Source organism: Microcaecilia unicolor, chromosome 5, assembly GCF_901765095.1.
Source record: "Microcaecilia unicolor chromosome 5, aMicUni1.1, whole genome shotgun sequence".
Lineage (NCBI taxonomy): Eukaryota > Metazoa > Chordata > Amphibia > Gymnophiona > Siphonopidae > Microcaecilia > Microcaecilia unicolor.
In genome coordinates, this window is record NC_044035.1 from 83216726 (window position 1) to 83228700 (window position 11975).

Sequence of the window (11975 nt, forward strand, 5' to 3'; positions counted from 1 at the left end):
AGCGGTAGTCCATACCCAAGCCTTGTTGGACTCTGGCGCAGGAGGGAGTTTTATCAGTTCCGAGCTGTTGAAGCAGATGGGGTGGCCCACCATACCCTATCGCCCTGCGTTGCAGGTGACGTCCATCCAGGGGACCGTGCTACCCCAACCGATTACCGAGGCTACTCCATTTTTAGGACTGCAGGCAGGGGAGCGCCATCGGGAGCAGGCCCAATTTTTGATCCTGCCCAGAACCATCCATCCCGTGGTCCTGGGGGCTCCCCTGGTTACGGCGTCATGCACCTGTAGTGGACTGGATCCGGGGAGAGATTCGAGCCTGGGGAGAGTCCTGCGCGGAATCCTGTCTGAAGGGCAAGGAGTCTAGTTGCGCGGCCTGTGCCGCTGTCCCGCGCGGGCCTCAGCCCTGTCAAGCCGCCCTGCCCAAGGAATACTGGGACTTCGCGGACGTATTCAACCCTGTTGAAGCAGAGGTGCTACCTCCACATCGATCCTTCGATTGTGCTATCAACTTAGAACCTGACCGGATGCCCCCTCGAGGGCGGTTGTACACCTTGTCGCGGGACGAATCTAAGGCCATGCAAACGTACATTCGAGAGAATCTCCAGAAGGGGTTCATTCGGCCTTCCACGTCTCCAGCCGGGGCAGGGTTCTTCTTCGTCACCAAGAAGGACGGCTCCCTGAGACCATGTATTGATTATCGAGGCCTCAATGCCATCACAGTGAAGAATCGGTACCCCCTGCCGTTGATTCCAGCATTATTTGATCGCCTTCGGGATGCCCAGATCTTCACCAAGTTGGATTTACGGGGGGCCTACAACTTGGTGCGCATCAGGCAGGGGAACGAATGGAAAACAGCCTTTAATACCCATGAGGGGCATTTCGAATACTTGGTCATGCCCTTCGGGTTATGTAACGCGCCGGCCGTGTTCTAGAGCTTCATGAACTTTGTGTTGGAAGACCTTCTCCGCTCTACCGTGGTAGTATACTTGGATGACATTTTGATCTTTTCTAAGGACCCCCAAGAACATGTGTCACACGTCCGTGCGGTGCTTCAACGCCTACGACAATTCCGACTATTTGCCAAACTCAGTAAGTGCTCCTTCCATCAGCATACTCTTCCATTCCTTGGACCCATCATCTTGCCTGGGGGATTATGCATGGATCCAGACAAACTCCGGGCTATCCAGGAGTAGCCCAGACCCCAGGGATTAAAAGCGCTGCAACGATTCCTGGGGTTCGCCAATTATTATCATCAGTTTATTCCCCACTACTCTCAACTGACTGCGCCTCTGACGGCGCTCACGAGGAAGCACGCGGACGTCAGGAATTGGTCAGCGGAGGCACTGACGGCTTTTGCCCGCGTGAAGGAAGCCTTTGAATCAGCTTCTATCCTTCATAGCCCAGATCCCAGCAAACCGTTTGTGGTAGAGGTGGACGCCTCTGCATTGGGCGCTGGAGCCGTCCTCTCTCAAATCAATGCCAAGGGAAGACGCCAGTCATGTTTCTTTTTCTCCCGGAAATTTTCCCCGGCTGAACGAAATTATACAGTGGGGGACAGAGAGCTGCTGGCCTTGAAGTTGGCCCTCCAGGAATGGAGACATCTACTCGAGGGTGCTGAGCACCGGTTTACCGTGATCACTGATCATAAAAATCTTCTGTACCTACAAGAGGCCCGGAGGCTAAACCCGAGACAAGCCCGCTGGTCGCTGTTCTTCACGAAATTCCAGTTCCAACTGGTGTTCCGCTCCGCCAAGAAGAACACCTAGGCCGATGCCCTTTCCCGGGCTTTTGAGGCCCCCAATGATCTCGAGGAACCCCACCCGATGTTGGACCCGGCCTGTTTACCCGCAGCACCGGGGATGGTGACACCAGTCCGGGAGTTTGTGCCCCCTCAGGACCGGGAGAAAGTGCTTCACTGGGGACACTCATCGGCCCTGGCCGGGCATTTCGGGTATCACAAGATGCTCCGCCTAATTACCCGACAATATCAGTGGCCCCGCATGAACCAGGATATCCGTCAATTCGTGACGGCATGCCCTGTCTGTGCCCGCACCAAGTCTGCGGTGGGACGACCTTGGGGGGGACTTACAACCCTTGCCAGTTCCAACACTCCCCTGGGAGGAACTTTCCATGGATTTCATCACAGATCTTCCTCGCTCCCAGGGGCATACTGTGATTTGGGTGGTGGTGGACAGATTTTCTAGAATGGCGCACTTTGTGCCCCTGCCCAGACTTCCATCGGCCGCAGCCTTGGCCCGCCAGTTTATCCAGCATATCTTCCGCCTCCATGGGCTGCCGGCTCGGATCATTAGTGACTGAGGAGCACAGTTTACATCACGTTTTTGGAGAACTTTATGTACCGCTCTGGGGGTAGCTACTCACTTCTCCTCGGCCTACCACCCCCAAACCAATGGGATGGTGGAAAGGGTCAACCAAACACTTAAGGGGTTCCTGCGGGCCTTTGTTAACAGTCAACAGGACGACTGGGCATCTCTCCTCCCGTGGGCGGAATTTGCATACAATAACAGCGAACATTCCGCCTCCAAGGAATCACCTTTCTTCCTCGTGTATGGACGCCACCCACGGCACGGCTCCTCTCCAGCATCTGCTATGGGGCGGGGGGGGGGGGGCAGTACCAAGCCTATTAATGCCCCATGCACTGAATGTGATTTGCTTCAGGAAAAATGTCTCTCTTTGGAAAGGGTCAAATCTCTATGTGAGGCACGCTTCCACTTCCTTCCGATTGCTATTACCCAGAATGACGCTTCTCTTGGTTCTATGACACAACAGCTAGCTGATGTTCAGGGAGCTCCGAGTGTTCAGACTCAGGAGACAGCTAAATTTCATTCTCTTTACCAGGAACTGAAACAAAAGTCAGAGCAATTCTCTTGCTTTTAGCCGTGAATTACTACAAGCACAGGGGGGGCGTCTCACTCTGCCCAGCAGGCTTTGCAGAGCTGTGGCCCTGGCTGATTTGCGGGAGAGAAAAAACTCACTCTCTCAGCGTTTACAACAGGCATTGCATGAAAGAGATTCTTGCTGCATGGCCTTGCGGGAGTGTAAGGAAGATCTTGATGCAGTGAGAAAGGAAGTATGTGGTGTACATCAGGACCTTGATTCTGTACCTATGGACATTCATGACAGTTCTGGTTCCAGGTCACCTAGCCCTGCTCCTGAACAGGTCCGAGTTTCTGATTGGTTCCAGAGACACGAGCAGGAGCCTGAGTATAACAGTTTTAAGTTACTGTCTAGGGATGGGACAGCATCAGCTCCTCCACACCCTTCTGTCCGGCCCAGCTCCATAGTCCCTGATGCCGTCAGCAGTAAACCTGACCCTCTGCTCCGCCCATACCGGTCGCAGCTCCCTGCACCACCTGATGACATCAGCAGCACACCAGCATCACTATTTTCTGCTCCTGCTGGTGAGCAATGATATTTCACTCAGACACCCAAAGGAACTACATTATCTATGGAGAAGCAATCACAAATAATGAAGTTAGTTCGCACTATGCTTGTGCCATTTAGAGAGTCTCCTAAGGTAACCATACATGCTCACCTGGATTCAGTGCATGATTTCTTTCAATCCTTACAAGTCCATTCTGATACAGATGGGCTTTACGTAAATGGACGTTTCATGAAGAGAGTCAAAATTATTTGAAGGCTACTATTTGAAAATATGCCTCTATGGCAGATAACCCTGACCTGTTTACGGTGGAACAAGCTTTAAAGAAGGGGTATGGTCTCTTTGCGGATTCCACAGAAGCTCAGCGTGCAGCATATATGTGCTGTGGTCCCAATGAGAGTCCTTATGAATGGGCCCATCGCCTGAAGCAAGCATTCTACTGGGGGGGGGGGGGGGGGGGGAGGGGGGAACTGATCACCCCAGATGCTAAAGCTCTAGAATTTGGTGACTTCTGAAATCTTTTTGTGAAAGGTCTGCCTACCTAACAGAAAATTCCTTTGGCAGGAAAAACAAAGAACCTTTTTCCAGCCTTCTGCAGCAGGCTGAAAATATTTTTGATATCTGTCGCGCGCAGCCCGCTGCGGCTGCTCCCAAATTAGCTTCTAAAATTCGCCCCAAGGTGGTTTCTCCCAGTGTTTGTGCTGTCACATCCACACTTTCTCTAGAAAACAAGGTGTCACGTCCTTCTACACCGTCACAGTTCACATGTGTTTTAACAAACTTAAATAGTTTTGCATCAAATGCAATCACGTCACTTGTCATTCCAATTTCCTGATCATTTATAAATATGTTAAATGGCACTAGTCCCAGTGGCACTCCACTATTCGCCCTCCTCCATTGAGAAAAATGACAATGTAACCCTGTTTCCTGTCCAATAACCAATGCCTAATCCACAACAGAGCATTGTCTCCTATTCCATGACTAATTTTCTCAGGAGTCTCATGAGGAATTTTGTCAAAAGCTTTCTGAAAATCTAGATACATATCAACTGGTTCACCTTTATTCACATTTTATTCATGCCTACAAAGAAATGAAGCAAATTGGTTTATTTATGTTTTCCGTAACTTTATTCTTTATAATAGTTTCCACTATCTTACCCGGCAGTGACATCGGGCTTACACTTTCCTGGATCACCCCTTGAATCCTTAAAAAAAAAAAAAAAAAAAAAAAAAAACAACCCAGCATTACATTGGGCACCCTCCAATCTTTGGGTACTACAGACGATTTTAGTGACAGGCAACAGATTACTAGCAGCAGATCAACAATTTCACTTTTTTATACTTTCTTGGATGCATGCCATCCAGTGCAGGTGATTTACTACTCTATTTTATCTATTTGGCTCAGTACATCTTTCATGTTCACCAAGATTGAGGACTGGGTTGAGAAAACTGAAGAATAGCAAATTGCCCTGACTGGTTGGTATTCATCCCAGAGTAATGATAGAATTGAAAAATGGACTTGCAGAACTGTTAGTGATATGTAATTTATCGTTAAAATCAAACATGGTACCGAACGATTGGAGGGTGGCCTATGTAATGCCAATTTTTAAAAAGGTTTGAGAGGTGATCCGGGAAATTATAGATCAGTAAGCCTGACGTCAGTGCTGGGCAAAATGGTAGAGTATTATAAAGAACAAAATTACAGAGCACATTCAAAAGCATGGATTAATGAGACAAAGCAACATGGATTTAGAAAAGAGAAATCTTGCCTCACCAATCTATTACAAACTTGGATATAGGTGAGCCAATTGATATTGTGCATCTGATTTTCAAAAGGCATTTGACAAAGTACCTCATGAAAGACTCCAGAGGAAATTGGAGAGTCATGGGATAGGAGGTAGTGTTCTATTGTGGATTAAAACTGGTGAAAGATAGAAAACAGAGTAGGGTTAAATGGTCACTATTCTCAATGAAGGGTAGATAGTGGAGTTCTGCAGGTGTCTGTGCTGGGATTGCTGCTCTTTAACATATTTATAAATGATGGGAGTAACTAGTGAGGTAATTAAATTTCTGATGACATGAAGTTATTTAAAGTGGTTAAATCGCAAGAGAATTGTGAAAAATTGCAAGAGGACTGGGAATCCAAATGGCAGATGACATTAATGTGAGCAAGTGCATTAGGAGTCACCGACCAGAAAAGGAATCTAGGTGTCATCGTTAATGACACGTTGAAACCCTTTGCTCAGTATGCGGTGGAGGCTAAGAAAGCAAATAGCATGTTAGGTATTATTAGGAAAGGAATGGAAAACAAAAATGAGGATGTTATAATGCCTTGTATCACTCCATGGTGCGACCGCACCTCAAATACTGTGGTGACCAGAATTGCACACATATCAAAAAAGATATAGTGGAATTAGAAAAGGTACAGAGAAGGATGACAAAAATGATGAAGGGGAAAGGACAACTTCCCTATAAGGAAAGGCTAAAGTGGCTAGATAGTGGCTCTTCAACTTGGAGAAAAGACGACTGAGGGGAGCTATGATAGAGGTCTATAAAATAATGAGTGAAGTGGAACGGGTAGACGTGAATCACTTGTTTACTCTTTCCAAAAATACTAGGACTAGCGTGCAGACAATGAAGCTACAAAGGAGTAAATTTAAAACAAATTGGAGAAAATTTCTTCATTCAACGTGTAATTAAACTCTGAAATTCATTGCCAGAGAATGTAGTAAAAGCAGTTTGTTTAGCGGGGTATAAAAATAAGTTTGGATAGCTTTCTTAAAAAAAATCTTTAAAAAAAAAAAAGCCCATAAGCCCTTATTAAAACGAGTTGGGGAAAATCCACTGCTTATTTCTAAAATAAGCAGCATAAAATGTACTGTTTTGGGATCTTGCCAGGTACTTGTAACCTGGATTGGCCACTGCTGGAAATAGGATGCTAGGCTTGATGGACCTTTGGTCTATCCCAGTATGGCAACACCTTATGTTCTTATGTCCTGGGGAACAGAATAACTTTGTACAGGTTGGAAAATGTTTAGGTCTGTAAATACAAAGAATTAACAGTATTTTAGAAGCATCTCAGTGAATACAGATCATTTTCAAAAATATGCATAGTACCACCAAAATAGCATGTATATTTGGCACCATACACAAAAGGTTTAACAAAAAGTAGCAGCAGTCACTAGGGTTTCCATGTCTAATATTGCTTTATTGGTTTAAATAAGGATAATTCATTACACATTGATACATCTTCCAAGGTATTAGGAGTCATACTAGATGCCTCTAACACTTGAATTGCAAATAATTAGTCAAAAATGCTTTAAGATGAAACAATATGTTAGACTGTTCTTCCATGAGAAACCTTTTGCCTTGCTGGTAATCATATTCGCACAATTTGATTATTGCAATTCACTGTATAGCAGAGTCACTGATCTCTTATTTAAGAAAATACAATTTTTATAAAACATGGCCACAAGGCTAATTTTCAAAAAGAAAACCTTGACCATGTATCACCTCTTTCGACTGCATTTCACTGGCTCCCCATTCAGAATTGATTTTAAAATTGGTTTTATTTTATTTTTTTTTATTAATGGTCCTGAAGATTTTATTCTTCTAGTATTTCCCACGGAGAGAAAACCACAAGGCTAAAAGATCACTACACTCTTTACTGTTCTCTGCCTTTAGATCTGTTCATTACAGAAGAATACTGGAAGAGTCCTTCTCCTATAGAGCGACACAGGCATGGAATGATCTTGCCATGGTTATGAATGGCAGATGTCAGCACAATTCCTCACCTCAACCTCTTCATCAAGATCCAATATTCAAATAAGTAGTTTTCTGAATTATGCACCTCTTTAATCTTACTTGGAGAAAGAGCAGTTTTAAAGATTATAATCCTGAAGTGGCAATATTTACACCTCTTTCTCTAGAAAATCTACTCTGGATTCCTGCAAAAACCTAACAAAAAACATCCATTGCAATATGGAGACCCTGTATTCTATAAGCATGGTTAATTTTAAGGTAAGCGTAAAACAATTTAGAAAGTCACGATAGAAAGCTGTCATTTTAGAACTAAAATTAATCATGCTCTTTTCATTCCAGCAATAATACATGGTAGGAGCATATTGTTATCCTTCAAATGTGGTATCATGGAAAGCACAAAGCCGAATGATTTCAACAACCTTAGAAATGCAATTACAGGACAATAATGGACACCCTGTTGTGCCTTTTTGCCGTTATAAGAGGAATGTAGTACTAAAACTTTTTAAACACCATTTAATGTTTGTATTCTGACAAGCTTTTAAAAGCATGCATTCCATGATGTAACTAAGTAATGTGAAGGTGATGAGGTTGGTGTTATACCTGAGTAATTAAATGCTGTGACTAATCAATAAAATGCTCTTAGAACTGTTTTAAGACTTGACAGCAGGTATATAGCTGCCAAATACAGCTCAGGAATTCACTTCACCAATCTCATCTTGAGTGTTATCTGTCAGACACAGACTCACTTAGTCCCCTACATCTCTCCAAATGCTTTCAAGTTTCTACTTTTTCTCTATTCTTGGTCACTACTGCCTACAGGTGTCTTGCTTATCCTTGTCACACATCTCACCAATTGTGTCTCATTGTATTATGGATCATACACATACTTTCCTACCTCAGTGTCGTTTTTTTCTTCTTCAAGGCTTATCTCCGAGATCAGCTCCCCTTCTTCCCACTCCAAAATTACATTCAAGTTTTAAAAGTATTTCATCCATTATCAAATTTCTTATGAAATGTTTTTTTTCCAGATGCAACAAGAATGGGGTTGGTAATAAAGTAGTATTAGGAAGAAGAGGCCAACATTCTACATGGTAATCATATATTCCCCAGAGGTGGGGAGAAATCAAACCTTTTGTGCCACACTGCAAGTTTACTCACCTAAAAAAATTCAATCTGCATACCAGATTGTCAGATTTTTCAAGAGTACAATAAAGCCCTATAAAGCCCTTTTCCCTATGGACACAAAGGGTGCAATTATATCAGTGGGTCCCTCCATTTAGGCCACGCTGAGATTCTGTTCTATAAAATCCGTGCACCCAGATTCTGTTATAGAATATCTAGCATAACCCAGTATCGGCACACCTTACATTTATGTGGCCACAGTTACACCAGCCATAGATCTAGTGCTTAACCTACAGTGTGTGTGTGTGTAAGTGGAAGGTCCAAACAGACTTTCTCCATGCTCTGCCCAGTTCTACGCTCCCTGCATTTACATGTTATGCCACTTATGCACGCTCTTACAGACTAGCATTTAGGTACCCTGCTGGCACTTTTGTGGGTAAGTGCATACTTACACAGGTATGTGTTAACATTCTGTACATTAATGTACACAAGCGGAAAACTTAGTAGTTTTGACACGAGTCTGGCAAAGCTCTGAAGAGCCCAAAAGCTAACTTGTTACAATAAATGCTGCTGTATTCAACATGAATAGGAACAGTTCTCATCTCTCCTCTCCGTGGCCCTCAAACAAGTTTTCATCACATAGAATTTCTCATCCTTTACAGTAGTTTCCTAAGCCATTTACACTGATAAATAGCAATGTACCTGCTTGAACTGGTTGTCTGCAAATTGCCCTCTTTCAATCTGGCTAGCAGGACGTGTGATATTCTATAGCACAATACTTTTGGAGGCATGACTGATGGCATTTTGAGCAGGATCAGAGCACAACTGCATTTTGAAACCTACATGTGTTAATTTACACAAAACCAGCTTTGAGATGGCATTTTTCCTGGAATAAAGCAGCTTGCAAAGGTACAAGCTACATTATTTGATTTACATAATAATGAGGTTTTGCATGCTTTGTTTCTCATTTTATATTTTATGTAGTCCATGGTACCTTAGACTAACCTGTGCTATGGTGAAATATATGATTTTGTCATTTAATGCACGCTAAGGGGCAAAAATTGTATCACCATTCCCTTAAGGAATGTTACTAACTACCCCTTTTAGTGTGTAGAACAAGCAACTTGATGTGTGTCAGCTAGGCAAACAAACCCTATTAATTTATTTATTATTACATTTGTATCCCGCGCTCTCTCACAAAGCAGGTTCAATGCGGCTTACATAGTAAAAGGAATACAGAATACTGTTAGAGAGGGTAAAAGTTAATTATACCAGAATTATACCAGAAGGGTAGGTAGTCGCAGATTGATCGGATTAATCTATTTGGTATACTGCTATTTGTCCAGCATAAAGAGAAATTTGGAATATTGCAGTAAAAAATCTATACTTTGCCTAGTTTTAAGTCATCAGCACACATTCACCACTGAAGGAAAAAAAAAAGAAAAAGCATAGCAGCCACTTGAATTTCAATAGTCAAGCTTCCTTGAGCACTAATGGAAGGAAACTCGGGCTGCCCATTGCTCTATCTCCCCCCCCCCCCCAAGGAATACAAACAATGCAGCTCAAGCCAACATACATTTCAACATGTCAGGTTGTAGGTGGCTCCCATGATTTTGAGGGCATAGGAATACAGATAGTAAATCAACATGCACTCTAAGCTGTGGAGTCCTCCAACCTCATTTCTGCCAGTGGGGAGTGGTGCTTCAATATTGTGTTTTCAATCGTTAAGGACAGAAGAGTCCTCTAAGTCCTGCAGAACTTGCCTGTCTCTTGCTGTTGAAAATGTGATATTGGAACAGCACCCCCACTGGCAGGAATGCAAATAGAAGACTCCCACACAGCTTAGAATAGGGATGGGCAACTACGGTCTTCAAGGGCCTGAACTCAGTTGGGTTTTTAAGATTTCCACAATGAATATGCATGAAATCTATCTGTATACAATGGAAGCAGCACACGAGAATAAATCTCATGCATATTCATTGTGGAATTCCAGAAAACCCAACTGGGTTGGGACCCTCGAGGACCATAGTTGCCCACCCCTGGTTCAGAAGGAACACTGGGTCAGATACAATCCATCAAGCTCAGCATCCTGTCTGAATGGCCAAACCAGGTCATTGGAGAGTATCTAGTAGATCCTAACTGCAATAAGGCTGAAATTGTTATGATTACCATGATATTCTCATGCACCTTGTTATTTATATTCTGATTTTCTTATCCCATCAATGTGATGTTGTTGTATTATATTGTAAGCCACATTGAGCCTGCAACTATGTGGGAAAATGTGGGATATAAATGCAGCAAATAAATATTTTTCATATTGTTCACTCTCAGTATTAAGTAGCAGCAATATTGATGCTTACCTGACTAATAATGCTCTATCTTCCAAAAATATGTCCAAACATTTTTTTAAAAATCTAGTTATACTACGTGCTCTGACCTTTTCCAGCAAACAGTTTAATTGTGCATTGCTTGAAAAAAAATGTTCATTACATTTATTTTAAATCTGCTACCAGTGAGTTTCATGGAGTGTCCTTCAGATGTCCTTAGATCAGCTATCCCATGGAAGTATCTTCGCAGGGGATGTTATAAAAAGCTGATATAAGAGCTGCAAGCATCTAAGCACACTGCTGATGTGAACTAGACACTTTTCATAACTCAGTAAATTTGTGAATACTGAATTTTATTGTTTTGTCTTCTGATTTGTGCTTTGATGAGCAATCAGATTTTTCATAACATGAGCAACTTGCATCAAACTAAAAGCTCTTTGTTCTCTGAAGCACTTTAGCTGCTTCATTCCATATCACTTTTGGCGACATATTAAAATTCTATGTCATGTGTATAATAGAATATCAGTGGGTCTCATTAAAAAGCTATCCCTCTGTTTTGCTGTGATTGAGAACGATTGCTTGATAAATTCCAGTGTAAACCTCAAACACTATTTTCTGGCCCCATTAATTGTTAAAGGTTCCTTAATGATGTCACATACATTTCAGAAAATTTTGGAAGCAACTTACAAAAAAATTTCATCCACATTAATAGGGAAAGTGTAAAGATACTTTAAAGGAATAAGCACATTTTGCAAACATTAATTGCCTTTAACACACAATTTTCTTTACATCACACTAACTAAAATGCATACAAATGGATGCAAAGCAGCTATTATATAAAAAAACAAACAGCCAACTTGCGCAAACCAAACTGCATTATTCAAGGAAAGCTAACACCATCTCAGAGGGGGCATTTATGTTCTATTCCCAGCAGCACTGGGCTACTAATGGATGGCCTGATGCTACCAGAGAACAACTTAAAGGGTCTGGCGCTTTAAGAATTACTCCTCAGTTATTGGATTCACTTTCTGAATTAACCCCCCCTCCTCCATGAACTTACCAATGGTCTCCTTGGTGGGTAACTGGGGGAAGAAAGCAGGAGCGATTCCTGGGCACCCCTGCACTAGAGGCACGTTGAATCAAAATAGCAGTCTCAGCCCCCCCAAGCAGAGGTTTTATGGTTATATGCGAGTTGCTGGGACAGGACTGCATATTTGATCACACTACTACTACTACTACTTAGCATTTCTATAGCGCTGCCAGGTCCCCCCAGCAGTTAAGGGGGTGTGTGGTGGGGGTAGGGGAGAGAGGGGAGTGGAAGATGGGATGAATTAATGTGGAAAAATGATTGGAGGAGCAATA